Source organism: Podarcis bocagei (genome assembly GCF_964188305.1).
Source record: "Podarcis bocagei genome assembly, chromosome: 11".
Classification (NCBI taxonomy): Eukaryota; Metazoa; Chordata; class Lepidosauria; order Squamata; family Lacertidae; genus Podarcis; species Podarcis bocagei.
In genome coordinates, this window is record NC_138136.1 from 2,380,474 (window position 1) to 2,394,857 (window position 14,384).

A 14,384-nucleotide genomic window follows, 5' to 3' on the forward strand; every position below is an offset into this window, starting at 1 on the left:
TTCCCCCTTTCACCACTGGCCAAGGTACCTTGCTGCTGCTGGAAGAGTAGCATTACCCCAGTGGACATTGCCATGCTGTGCTATTTCAGGGCCACACTTTGGGTCAGTTCTATCTTGCTCAGTATGGATAAAGTAGAGAACAGGATCATTGTGTGCAAGTTTTCCTAAAACACTCACCCCAGTAAAAGCAAATAATTGTTTCATTGTTTTCACATGCCAGCTTGTACAGCTCTGTGGCTGACAATGTAGAAGTTAAAACTGCCATCAGGTGCCCAGAAAAGCAGGTGCTGGGATTACCATCTGAGAAGCAGTCCCTGTTTCTGTTTTCTTCTCTTTCCATGTATATTTGTTTGACATTTTTCTGCTGCTGTGTCATTATCAAAGTATTCACTACATACTATTTATTTATCCAAAGCAAATAAAGAAGGATTTGCACAGATATGCATTCTGCTTAAATAAGCAGCATGGAATTCAACTTTTTCTTCCTGAAGGTTATATGACCTTATGGCAAAATGCCATTTTGTATGCAATTGGTATTTACAGTTTGAACTGATGCCATGTCAGAAAATTATCTTCTGGATCCAAGAAAAACAAAAAAGTAGAGTTCTTTCTGAAAATTAGAACATAAGAAGTTACAGTAATTGCACCACAATTATAATGTAGTGGATTAAATGCTATTTTAAAAAGAGCTTCACTACAAAGTTGGAGAACAGCTATTGTTTAATATGTTTGCACGTTTTCAGTGCAATCCTGTGTGTTTTCAGAAGTAAACCCATTTAAAAGTTACTACCAGGCAACTGGTAAAAGGGACGCAGGTGGCGCTGTGGGTTAAACCACAGAGCCTAAGACTTGCCGATCAGAAGGTCGGCGGTTTGACTCCCTGCGACGGGGTGAGCTCCCGTTGCTCAGTCCCTGCTCCTGCCAACCTAGCAGTTCGAAAGCACGTCAAAGTGCAAGTAGATAAATAGGTACTGCTCCGGTGGGAAGGTAAACGGCGTTTCCGTGCGCTGCTCTGGTTCGCCAGAAGCGGCTTAGTCCTGCTGGCCACATTACCTGGAAGCTGTACGCCGGCTCCCTCGGCCAATAAAACGAGATGAGCGCTGCAATCCCAGAGTCGGTCAGGGGTCGCTTTACCTGAGCACAGGTTTGCAGCATCAATTCAATGGAAATTGTTAAACAAAAAGGTGTAATTTCTCTTTAATTATTGACAACTAGTAGCTATTGGGTCAGTGGAAATCTGGATTTTGCAGTCAGTTAACTTCCTGTGAGAGGATGCATATATCCTTAAACAGCATTGTTTGTTTCACTGAAAACATAGTAAGGTTCAGTAACCATGATAAATATGGGCACTTCAGGTAGGGAGTAAAGTATTGGCAAAATAGGCAAAATTGGAAACAGAATGAAACAAAAATAAAACATAAGCGAGAATTAGAGGTCCTGAGACACAAATATTTATTGAAAAGTAAAGTGCAGCTCACTTGAACTTTCAGTTGTCACAATCCTGCACATTCTGATACAACAGTAGTGAAAATATTTTAATAGAATATCTGAGTACCTAATTATAACTTTCAAAATAACATTGCAGAATAAAATACTTTTTACACTTACCTGGTTAGGAGTATACAAAACACTTAATGATCTGCAAAGAACTAGAAATCCTTTTCTCACACACAATAGCTGCAGTTTTCTGTCTATATGGACAGTCAACAAATGAGCAAACAATCTAAGCTTTCAGGGAATGAATATAAAGGCTTGACGCTGCTAACAGGAAAAGCATTATCTATCATCCTCTCTGTTCAGGATGTCACGGCAGATTCTTATTTTTCTGACTTACAAAAACAGGAATTGTCTCATGTGACACATCCATGCAAGCCAAATATTGTTGGTCAAGGGATTGTGCAACCATTTCAAATCCAATGGTTTATTACTACCGGTGATACTTTTCAGTGTAAAATGAATTGAATCACAGTCCTAGGCAGAAGTAGCCCCGATAAAGTGGGGCTTGCTCCTAGGGCAATTGCTGCCTTAAATGCAAAGACTTCATCCCTTACTTGAGCTAATATATTTGGTATTGCTGATTATGAATAGATCCCTCTTTCTCTAGAGAGATGCAATTGCTCAGCATCAGAACAATGGATACAGAACCATTGGGCAGACGGTTGTACATGGACTAAGGCTCAAATCCATGCTAGGTCACGGATTCACAGGATAATCACTATCTCACTTTCCCATGTGTAAAACTGAAATAATGAAATCACTGGGTTGGCATGGAGATACTGATGGTAACATTTCTTTCAGGGAACAACCGTTTTAAGTACATTGGTTTAAGTTTTATCTTCACTGTAATTTTATTTTATTTTATTGAAAACTGGTTTATGTTCAAACCAAACAAAATACCGATTCTTGATATATTTTAAATGTTGCAATCTGCAGACTCTAACTCAGGGTTTGATGCATGACTACTTCACAAAGTTCTCTTTTTTGACATAGCATTAAGTCTATAGGCTACTGTGAGTATCTGAATCGTGACATCTGGCACCTCTTTTTAGTATTTTACACTTCAGTACCTCATTGAATTAATCTGGTAACTGTGATAAAGCAAATTTTATACAGTGGTGCCTCGCAAGACGAAAATAATCCGTTCCGCGAGTCTCTTCGTCTAGCGGTTTTTTCGTCTTGCGAAGCAACCCTATTAGCGGATTAGCGCTATTAAAGGCTTAGCGGATTAGCGGCTATTAAAGGCTTAGCGGCTTAGCGGCTAAAAGGCTATTAGCGGCTTAGAAAAAGGAGGGGGGAGCGGGGGGGAAATCGGAACACTCGCAAGACGTTTTCGTCTTGCAAAGCAAGCCCATAGGGAAATTCATCTTGCGAAGCAGCTCAAAAACGGAAAACCCTTTCGTCTAGCGGGTTTTCCATCTTGCGAGGCATTCGTCTTGCGGGGCACGACTGTATATGCGCAATGATGAACACAACTACTTCCCCTCATTTAGAGAACCCTCCAGGCATGAGGAGTCTGGTCCTGCAGATGATGTTGGACTCCAAATTCCATCAGCTCCAATCAGTGTGGTCAATTGCCAATAATGATGGGAGTTGCAGTCTAGCAGCATCTAGGCACAGGCTCCCCATCTCTCTTTTAAACGGATTAAGGCTAAGTCGGCAATCCTTTGCAAAGTTCCAGTGACCCTTGCACTTAAGAAAACACATATAAGATCACAATGCAACGGTGCTTAAACCAGTTCTTGCAATTTCACATACAGTATATCATTTGAATGTACTGACTACATTGGATGGGATATTTTAATTAGGTAATGCCGCCTCCAACAGTCCAGAAATAAACTCGGGTTACTTCACACCTGTTCAATTTTACCTATATGCCTCTTTCACAAGAAGTTGTTTTCTTCCACAAATAAAACTGGAAAAGTCAAATAGGGTTTGAATATAATTGCTGGTGTGTTCTTGTCCCTGGCAACTATGCCAACAATTACTGGAAAGCTAAAATGTTTGTGATGCAGTATGATTCATGAGTCCCTAGAGAACTTCTCTGAATACAGCTGCACATATGTGCAAACCTTTTAATGATACATGACATTAGCCTTTAATTCTTGAAGGAGGAGTGTAAAGCTACCGGAAAAATAAAACCCAGGAAAGCTGCCTCATGATATACATGACATATGAAAAAAATCATAAAGAGGCATGCTATAATTTGTAACTGGAATCTCAAATTTATTTTGGGGGGTACGCATAATACTGAATTTCATTAGGATGAGATAACATGGAGGAAAGCAACTAATTTCATGGCCTCTTCATAATTGCTTTGTGGATGATTCAGCCAAAGTTCAGCACTTTAAAATCCCACTGATTTTAAGAGAGAGAGAGAGAGAGAGTTTGGATTTGATATCCCGCCTTTCACTCCCTTCAAAGCGGCTGACATTCTCCTTTCCCTTCCTCCCTCACAACAAACACTCTGTGAGGTGAGTGGGGCTGAGAGACTTCAGAGAACTTGAGCTTGTTTGGAGGTTCTAGCAGGGGAGCGCAGCTATCGTATACCCTTGACCGAAGAACGGTACACTCCTTCTATCTGGGATGGTCGTCCTCTTCCACCAAGCGCGCAGCTTTGGGAGGGACGCACATGGAGTGGTGAGGGAGGAAGGGGACACCCGCCTAGCCAGCCAGATCAGCCGAATCAACCCTGGCGATCAATGGGGTGACAGATGTCGCAGCCAGATCACCCTCACATCTATCTATCTATCTATCTATCTATCTATCTATCTATCTATCTATCTATCTATCAGAGAAGTGTGACTGGCCCAAGGTCACCCAGCAGCTGCAGGTGGAGGAGCAGTGAAGCGAACCCGGTTCACCAGATTGCGAGTCTATCGCTCTTAACCACTACACTGCGCTGATGCAGTCAGTGGCATTCGAAGTTAACTACGGGTGGGTTGCGCTTTTCCCCGCTTGCAGTTTCAACCAATGTTTTCTCCTTTACAAAAACTTTCATTCCATATTTCTAGATTTAATATCCCTTGTTTTAATGCTACAAAAATGCACTAACAAAACAAGCCAGATGGACCAACTTCAGCTCCTACCTCCCATAAAACTCACTGGGCTATGCAGAAGAATGCCAAAACCAATAAAATATTATTATTTGCTGCTGTTCCTGCTTCTAATAAAAATCTCATAAGCAGGGATTCTTTGACAGCAATGCAAGATGTACATAAAAGACATTTTCCTCCTCTTTTTCTTAAAAAGGCTATTATAACTTGAAAATATATGGTCATGATTAGAGCTAATTTAGGATTAAGGCCATACGTAGCTAAGAAGTAGATCATCTGCCTTGTATGCATAAGGTCAGTTACTAGCATCTCCTGATGGAACGGGGAAAGAGTCCAGGCTGAAATGCTGGAGAGCACATTCCCGTCACACACACACACACACACACACACACACACACACACACACACACACCGCCCTGCTTCCAAAGATCTCGTGGCTGTTTAGAACATAAAAGCACAAGACACATAACATAATAGTAAAAAGCAAAAGCAAGCCCAGTCTCCCCAGCGAGCTGATTAGCAGTCATCTCTTTGGCCGTCACTTACCAGAACAGAGGACAGGAGCTCCAGACGTCACTCCAGTCAGCAGTGGCAGCAGCGGGCAAGCAAGCGGGAAGTTGAGACGGGTGGGTCCTCCGTGTTGTACTTCCCGGCACAGTAGCTATGAGCTTTTGTTGCTGTTTTGGCAACAATAAAAATAGATTGGGGAGAGGATCGTCCATCTCAACACATATGATTACATCCGCTGATTCAGAATGCCTATTAGCCACAAGCCGGTTTCCATGGGAGCACCATGTGAGATGATGGGATAGAGCCTTAATTACTTAATAAATGCAAGGGCTTTGTCTATTATTTATTTATTTGTTGCATTTACAGCTCACCCTTTTCTCCAGGGAACTCAAGCTTCTTTCCCTCATTTAACCCCAACAACAACCCTGTGAGATAGGTTAGGCTGAGAGGTCCAAGGTGAGCTTTTATGGTCAGGTAGGGATTTGAACTCCGGTCTCCCAGGTGCTAGCCTGGCATGCTAACCACTACACCACAGCAGCTCTAGGAAACATGCAAAGTCAGGAGCTGTTGCTGCTTTAGAAGGCAAAGAACCTTGCCTCCTCCCCCACAGAATGTGCTTACTGGCACCCCAGTCAGATGGGTGGGGTACAAATAATGAAATTATATCATCATCACAGACATTGGTGGCAGCCAGATCTCACAGTAGGCCTTGAAATCTGCGCACATGTTGATCAATGCTATTTCTATCAAGTCTCCAGTCTGAAACATTTTGATATGCAAAAGGGGAAAGACTGAACATCCAAATTTGACAGGAATCAGGTCAGGTTATAAGTTTCAGTTCAATTTCATTTAGCCACTTCCAGTGGTTTTATGTCAAGACAAAAATACTCAACTGTTTTTGCTCCTGCTACCTTCAGTACGGTACAACACAGAAAGAAAGGGGTGTACATTATTTAGCAGCTCAACATTTTGGCCTTTTAGAGCAGTTATACAAATGACAGATTGGATTTGTTTGATTTATTATATTTCTATGCTGCTTTTCATTCAACGGAATGGCCAAGCGACTTACAAACAGCAAATAACAATAACATAATAGAACATCATAAATACAACAGAAATTATATAGAAAAATTAACAAATAATTGGCTAAGCAATTACGAATCATTAGTTAGACAATTACAATTTATAAAACTATTAGAAAAACAACTGAAAAAATAAGCTAAATGGCTCAATTGCAACAAAAGTTATATTACAGGATTCACAAAGTACTACAGCATTCATAACCTTTAAACAATATTAACAGCAACCAAAAAATAAAGTACCGTAAGCACTGTTGAATTCATACATATTCACTCCCAACCCCTGTGACTCCTCATCTTCCACTCTATTTGGTTAATTAGAAGACACACATGACTTTGGAATATTTATCTAAGTCCCACTGATCTGTGTCCCCTTATTGTACATGGGCTTCTTTCAGAATACTCGTTCTCTTCCTGGCTCTCAAATAAAAACCACTTTAAGCTGTGAATTTGCTGCCTTGTTGTGAGTTCCAATATGTTACGTGATCAGTCACTGCATAGAACCCAGGGTAGCCTCAATCTCAAGGGTTTTAAGCACAGACACCATATTACTTCAGTAAAGTAAAAGATCCTCACTTCATGGGGATAAGATAACCATTTATTTATTGAACTTTTTAGCCAGCTCCTTATCATCTTCAAAACCATGATGACAGGTGACAAACTCCTCTAATCTAACTAAATAGCAGACAGGTGGAGGTGATCAGCATAAAAAGCAGGAAGAATGGCAGATGAAGGTGATAGACTATATGGGACTGGCTGAAATGACCGGCAGAATTCGTGATCAGGGGAAAGAGACGGCGGAAGAAGATTGGAAGAAATTCAAAGTTTATCTTAAGAAATATTGTAAAATTAATGAGTGTTAAAATGTCGAGATCTTAGGGAAAAAGGGGTTTACAGCTGAAAAAGACTAAGTAAAGAAAAGAATAAGGGAAAAATCCGATAAAATCAAGTGTTAGGATTTGCTGAAATAGTTTTGGAAATTGGAATGTAGAAAGGGGAGGTATGGGGAAGTCGACGAAGTAAGGTTTAAGGGGGAAAAAAGGGTATGAAATTATACATGTTTGTTTGTTTGTTTGTTTGTTTGTTTGTTTGCGTTTATAAAAATTTTGTAAAACCAATAAAAAACTTTAAAAAATAAAAATAAAAAGCAGTTTCTGGCTTTTTTAAAAAATGAACAGTGTACCAGCCATGGGCGTAGCAGGATTTTTGTGGGGGGGGGCAGGCTTTTGTTAGGGGAGACAGAACCTCAGTTAAGTATTTTTATTGACTGGGGGGGGTAGTTGCCCCCCCTGCACTACCCCCTTGACTACACCCATGATACCAGCACATGGAATCTGGGCTATCTCTCTCTTATGAAGCTAAAATCATTAACTGCTATACAGGAATTACTGTAGTAGGGGGTAACTAGATGTAATTCTATGTAGCAGTGAAAAACAATATGGATGCATGATTGCAGTTTTCACATAAGATAGTGCATGAATAAATTGATGTGCAAATATTTTTACTTAAGAACAAAATCTGAATTTGAAAGTTTCAATTACTTCAACCAATAAACAAATTATATAAGTTATATGCAAAGAAATTAGCTTGAAAAATTACTTTGGAAGTCAAGATTTACTGAAAGATGGTATTTTTTTAAAAAATAAATTACTGTAACAGCAGCTATAAGGGTGATATATTGATACTTTCTCTTCTATTTGCCTCAATTTAGAACGTATTACTGGTAGGTACTTTGAAATGTCTCATTGCTTCTGATTTAGGAACTACTGTTACAATGTTACCAAAAGTGTAAAATAAAAATCAATTTATAAAATCCATAAATATAGTAACACAAAAATTTAAAATAATCTTATTGGTTTTAAATTCATAAAGTTGACAAGTTATATATGGGATTTAAAGTGGGGATTTTTGGTAATTTGTTTAAACAGGGTAGTTTCCCCCTCTCGAGTTTTTAATTTGTAAGACTCAAACTGGGTTTTTGAGTTTTCGTGCATTACATGTATGCATTACATGAGCTTATGGTTGGTTACAAACACTTCTAGGAGAGTTAACTATTATTAGTCATTCCAGCAATACGTCAGCAGAGGGCACGCATATTCATTCTAACAAAGCCCAACAGGTTTGATTTAAGCTACACTTCAAAACGCTGTATTTTCACTGAGGTGCTTCAGAAAAAAATGTTAATCCCTCAAACTTAGAAGTCAGAGAGAAGAGTTCTAGCTTTGCCATCTTTCTGAAGCGCAGTGTCATTTTTCATGGTAGCTGTTAGACTGTTGCAACAAAAAGAATGAATCTTGGGGCGCCTTAACAGCTGCAAGATTTGTTATCACATGAGCTTTTCAATGACTCCAGTGCAAGCAAGGTTATGCCACAACAGATGCTAGAATCTAACAGGCCCACTAGATCAGACCAAAAGCTTATCTTAGTCTAGAAGTCTGTTCCCACAGGGATCAATCCAATGCCTATAGGAAGCTCACCAGATTTGGGTGCAACATGCCTCTCCCAGAGGTAATTTATAAACATGTCATAGACAGACTTATTCTCCATGAAGTTGTCCTTTTCAAGCTGACCAAGTTGGACAGCCCTCTCTGTTTCTTGTGGCAGTGAATTCCATAGTTTAACGAAGTATTTCCTTTAGTCTAAGCAGCCCTTAGGATACCAAATACAAGGAGGGAAGTCTTACTGGGAGTGTTATTTTACAGACATTGCAACCCTTGCTCCTGAACAATGTAAGTGAAGTGGGCACAGGACGAGGATAAAAACCTGCCTCAGCTCTGAACATTTATTTGCCCAGAAGGTCTGGTTGAGCTTGGTGCTCACATTACTGAAGCAGCCTACATTAGACTCTTATGCCCGCCATGGCTGGCACCTAAGTGCAGTGTTTTGTCTGCAACAATCCATTCACAGATGTCCATTATGAAACTGCCATTTTTAGCCCACCAGAAGAGTAGCTTATGGGTTAAGCATAGTAACAAAGCCCCCCCATTAGAGGCCCAATAAACCTAGCACCCCACTCAGGTGTCTTTTGTCATGCATTTCTTACTCAGCTTGCATATATTATTTTTCAGGTGCCCAAATCAGCTCTCAGTTCAGAAAGCAGCTGATGTGAAAACTCATGGGATAAAAATACTGTAAACTTTAATTCACCACTATTGGCAGCATGAGGGAAGATGGATTAGAATACAACCGATCTTGGACTTCCGGGTTAGCGCCATCGGCAATGGCGGAGTTCCTCTGACCGAGAGGAACCCGCTCCGTGAAAATCGAGTCTTGCCGCGGCGGCGAAGGCAGAGACCCTTCAAAAATCCCAGGTGGGAGACTTCCGGGGTGGCGCCTCCGGTGATGGCGGACTCCCTCTGAACTGGAGGGACAAGCTCCGCATGAAACGGGTCTTTTCCGCTGCGGCATAGCGGGGACCCTTTTGAAAATCACAGGCGGATGAAGCCTGTGACCGTGGGACTCGGCGGGCACCTTTAGCGCCCCCCCAACCCACTAAGGAACCCAGAAACGGGCTCCGAAGTGAAGAGGGGGAAGCGGCGCGGTGCTGTGAGTCGACTGCTCTTTCTGCGGAGCGAAGCCGCACAGCCGTTGCTGGAGAGCGCTGCCTTTTTCCTGGGACAATTTAGCATTGAAAATAACTAACCGTGAGTACTGGAACGCTAAATACCTGGATTCTAAACAAGAATTGGCGAAATAAAAGGCACTTGGACTCTAAAATCTACCCCAATTTGGTACTGAAACGGAAAGGGATAAACAGGAAGTCACCCTTCCGTTCTCTTGTAGCTACAACAAAGCAAAGATAACGTAAACTAGAGCCTTAAAAATCACTTTTAAAGGATCGTCTTTCATCATTCAAAATTGTGGAACCCCCCTTCGGAAGCAGGAGAAGAAGGGGGACTTTTATTGAGTTGTTTAAACCTGTGGAAATAAAGTTAAAGTAATTTTCCACTGTCCTGACCCTGGAGCAGGGTGTCAGATTTGACGATTGAAGCTCATTGACCAGAAATAAATGCTTTGACAGATAGTTAAAAGGAGGGAAACATTGTGATTCCATTGTTTCCTTTCGCTTTTTTTAAAAAAAGAACAAATATGGACAAAATATCTTAAAGAAGAAACTCTGTTGCTATTGTTTTCAAGGAAAAGAACAACCAGAAGTCTCTCCCCCTAGAGGGGAGCTATGAAACCGTAACTAAATCCTGGGAACTTGCAACTGTTTACTGATTACAACTGTGGGAAAGAGTTTTGTGACCTTGCAGGACAATGCCTTCAGAAGCACTGTTGGGTGCTTTTTGTAATATAAGTGCCCTATTGGACCAGTTAAGTCAGAAGATGGATTTTATGACAAAAGCTGCCAGAGCCTTTGATCAGGTAGTGGAAAACTATATGGAGCCCATTCAGGAACTAAAACAGGAGTGTGCCACGACAGAACAACAGAAAGAAGAGGACCTTGCTGAATCTGGGACGCCAGGGATGGAGGGACTCTTGGCCCAGCAGGAAAGTGAGCTTTTGGATTTGATAAATGAAATTGGAAAAAACCAGACTTGGAAAGATAAAGTTTGGATTGAACTGGAAATGGGGGGTTGGACTGATCCCCCTATGCAGGGATGTTTGGACTTTCCGAGTCTGGAAATGGGCCGTCAGAGGTTTGGAGCTGTTGGGATTTCCAATTTTGGAGGGAATCTGAAACATGCTTTAAAACATTACATGGAGCTTAGTCTGGACTATGAGAAAGGGGCTGATTTGTTGAAAAGGGTCAAAAACACTACAAAGCTGGAGTTCCCGCGAGTGAAAGGAAAATATGAAGAAGAGCTGCGAAAGGAACATGGAAGAGATTTGAAGGCCTCGGACATAAGGGCACCAGGTTAATGTGCCAGATTAATGGGGGGGGGGGAGAGACTGACAACCCCGGGACCGGGGGGAGGGGACACTGGAAGAAGACTGGATTGCTTTTATTTTATTGTACCTTTTTTGTATTACTATTACTAGAAATGTTTTATGAATGTTGGGAAAATGCTGAAATGAAATTACTTGGCTCTTGTTAAAATGTTTAAAGAATTTGGCAAAAAGGTAATGGTTATGAGAAGTTAGTAAAAAAGATTTAAGTGTTAAGCTCTAAGGTCGTTTTTATAAGACAAAATGAGAATAGAGTAAGGTAACGTAATGATAAAATATTATGAATTATGGAAAAGATTTGCTGTGACAATTAATAATCAAGATACAAGAGATGGGAGGAGGAGGAGGTTGTGGAAAGAAGGTAATGGAAATTGGAGAATTTGAAAAGGATGGTTTTCTTTTTTCTTTTTCTTCTTATGTTTTTGCTTTTTTCTCTTTTTTGTAATTTTGTCTTTTTTTCTTGTGTAATTTTAAAAAATTCTTTTGTTTTAATAAATATCATTAAAAAAAATCCCAGGCGGAGGAAGCCTGGGAACGTGGGATTCGGCTGACACCAAGAGCGCCTCCTCTACTCGCGGGGAAACCCTTTTTAGGGGAGCCGAAGCGAAGTGGGGTGAGTAGCGCGGTGTTTTGAATCGACTGCTACTTTTACGGAGTGAAGCTGCATAGCCGTTGCCGGAGAGCGCTGACTTTTTTCTGTGGACAATTGGACTCTAAACAACTACCCATGAGTAGAACGGAAAAATGGACTACGAAACATTTTAATTTGGCACCGAAGCGGGAAGGTTCTAAACAGGAAGTCCGCCTTCCGCTTTTGTAAATAGACTGAAGCAAAAATTTTGCAAGCTAAAGTCTGGAAAGTCCTATAAAGGACTAAATTTCCTTCAGTTAAAATTACCAAAACCCCTATTGGAAGCAGGAGAAGAGGGGGGGAATCTTAGATTGTTTAAACGTGCAGGAGAGAGAGTAAAGAAAGATAAATTTCCACCGTCTCGAACCTGGGAACGGGGTGTCAGAGACAGACGTTTTGGGGAAGTTCATCGACTGTGAATGAAACGTCTTTTGACAGATAGTTAAAAAAGAGAAACATATTGATTCCAATGTTGCCTTTTGCATTTAAAAGAAACAAAATATTTGAAAAACGAAAGTATTTTTTTTCTTTCTTGCTGGACCTGCTTTCAAAAGATGGATACAAATTGAAATTGTCTCCTCTAGAGGGAGCTTGTTAAACTGTTGCTGGAGTCGATCTGGGGAATTCCACAGCTGTGGAGATTAAGGATCGTGAGACCAGACTTTGACCTTGGATAAGAATGTGCTTAGAAGAAGTTTTGGTGCTTGCTTTTTGCAAGACAAGTGCTTTGTTGGAGCAGCTGCATGAGAAGATGGATTTGATGACTGTTGCAGTCAGTAATTTTGGACAAACAGTGAATACTCATATAGAAACCACTCAGGAACCAACCCAGGAATCTGCTTTTACAGAAGATAATGGAGGAGGTTGTTGTTGAACCTCAAGTAACACAAATGGAGAGACCCGAGGCCTTGTTGGAACATAAGCTGCTGTCTTTGACAACTGAATCTGGAGAAAGTCAGATTTGGAGAGATGGAGTACTGTTTGGTTTGGAGATGGGAAGTTGGATGGACCCCCCTATGCAGGGATGTCTCGGCTTTTGGGATATGGTTTTGGGCCAGGGGGAGTCTGGAGTTGTGGGGGTTCTTAACTTTGGAGGGACTTTGAAACATGCCTACAAATACTTTTTGGATTACAGTGCTGACTGTGGAGAATGGGCTGACTTGCCGAGGGGGGATGGAGACATGGTTGGACTGGAGTCTCCCCGAGACCTACTCCTCAATGAGAAAGGAAGGAAATTAAGAATAAGATCAGCAAAAGACAAAGTAAAGTGCAGGTATAAACAAGAAGAAGATCTGCAGAAGGGACATGGAAAAGACTTAAGAGCCTCGGACAGAAGATCACCAGGTTGATGGACTAGATGGAATGGATAGAAAGGACTGACATAACCCGAGACCAGGAAGAAGAGACGTTGGATGAAGATTGGAAGAAAGTTTTTTAAAAATTCATTTTGAGAATTAGTGTAAAATTAATGAGTGTTAGGAAAAATGTTGGAATGAAACTACTTGGCTTTAGTAGAAATGATATAAGGAGTTATGTATAAATAAGTATAAAGTTTTAAGTTTTAAGGCTTTTTATGGTAAGATAAGGTTAAAATAAATTAAGGTAATTTAATGACAGAATACAGTTAAAGATGGAAAGGATTTGCTGAGTTAATAAATAGGTTAGACTGTTAAGATAAATTATAGAACAAAAATTGAGAAAGATGGAAAGAATTTGCTGAAACAATTAATTGAACTAGAATACAAAAAGGGAGGTGTGAGGAGGTCGATGAAACAAGTAAATGAAAGATAAAGATATGGAATATTGGATTTTTAGTGTTAATGTTCTTTTTTGTTATATTGTTGTATTGTTTTTTATGGTTTCCTTTTTATGTATTGTAATGTATGTCTTGTTAAATTTTGTGTTGTTTTCTTTTTTCCCCTGTAATTGTTAAACTTTTAATAAATATCATTAAAAAAAAATAGAATACAACCGATCTTGTATACATGTGATCTTCAGTATATTCTCCCAGATCACCTTGCTTCTACCTCCTGTGCTTGGGGCAGCTTAGAGATGGTGAACCTGGAGCCCTCCAGATGCTGCTAGACTGCAACTCGCTAAACTACAATTCCCAGAGTTCTTATTTGTTAGCCATGGTGGGTGGGGATCATTGGCTAAAAAACAAGTAGATGTTGCAAGGTAAAGGACCCCTGGACTGTATTTTTCTGTGTATAACATGTCCCCTATTTTGGGAGACACAAAATTTTTTAAATGGGGGGAGATTTCCCTGAGTTGTTGAGCTTTTTGAGGGGGGGGGTGCCCCAGGGTTGTTGAGCTTATTTTAGGGGGGATTGGCGAAAATAGCTCACCCACCTGACCTACGGTGCCACTCACACGCTTCCCAAAACACACCTACCGTCTGTCCCCACGCCAGCAGAAGCTGCCATTCGCCCGTCCTAGTGCCGCAGCGACAGTCAATCAACATCAGCACTTGCCGCAGCCACCAATAACAAGCCAAATACCGGCTGACAATCTACGGCTCACGGGCAGCAACCAATCCCACATCCCTCCCATGCACTATTCGTGTATAAAATGACCCCCAATTTTTAACATAATTTTTAAATAAAATAACCTTGTCTTATACACGGAAAAGTACGGTAAGTCCAATCAAATTCGACTATGCGGGGTGGCGCTCATCTCTGCTTTCAGGCCCAGGGAGCTGGCATTTGTCCACAGACA

The 14,384-nt window shown here is 40.8% G+C and overlaps 1 protein-coding gene across 3 annotated transcripts in view; it reads right to left on the minus strand.

Moving 5' to 3' along the window:
- CEMIP2 (cell migration inducing hyaluronidase 2) overlaps positions 1 to 5,122 on the minus strand; it is a 64,772-nt gene extending 59,650 nt beyond the window's left edge. Inside the window, exon 1 of one of the 3 annotated variants that reach the window (XM_081213548.1) lies at positions 5,100 to 5,122. The gene's annotated coding sequence lies outside the window, so the exon portion shown is untranslated. Of the gene's footprint in view, positions 1 to 1,053; positions 1,077 to 1,608; positions 1,726 to 5,099 lie in introns of those variants that run through there. The other 2 variants (XM_081213546.1, XM_081213547.1) reach the window with 2 other exon arrangements.
- Between the last annotated feature and the right edge of the window lie 9,262 nt (positions 5,123 to 14,384).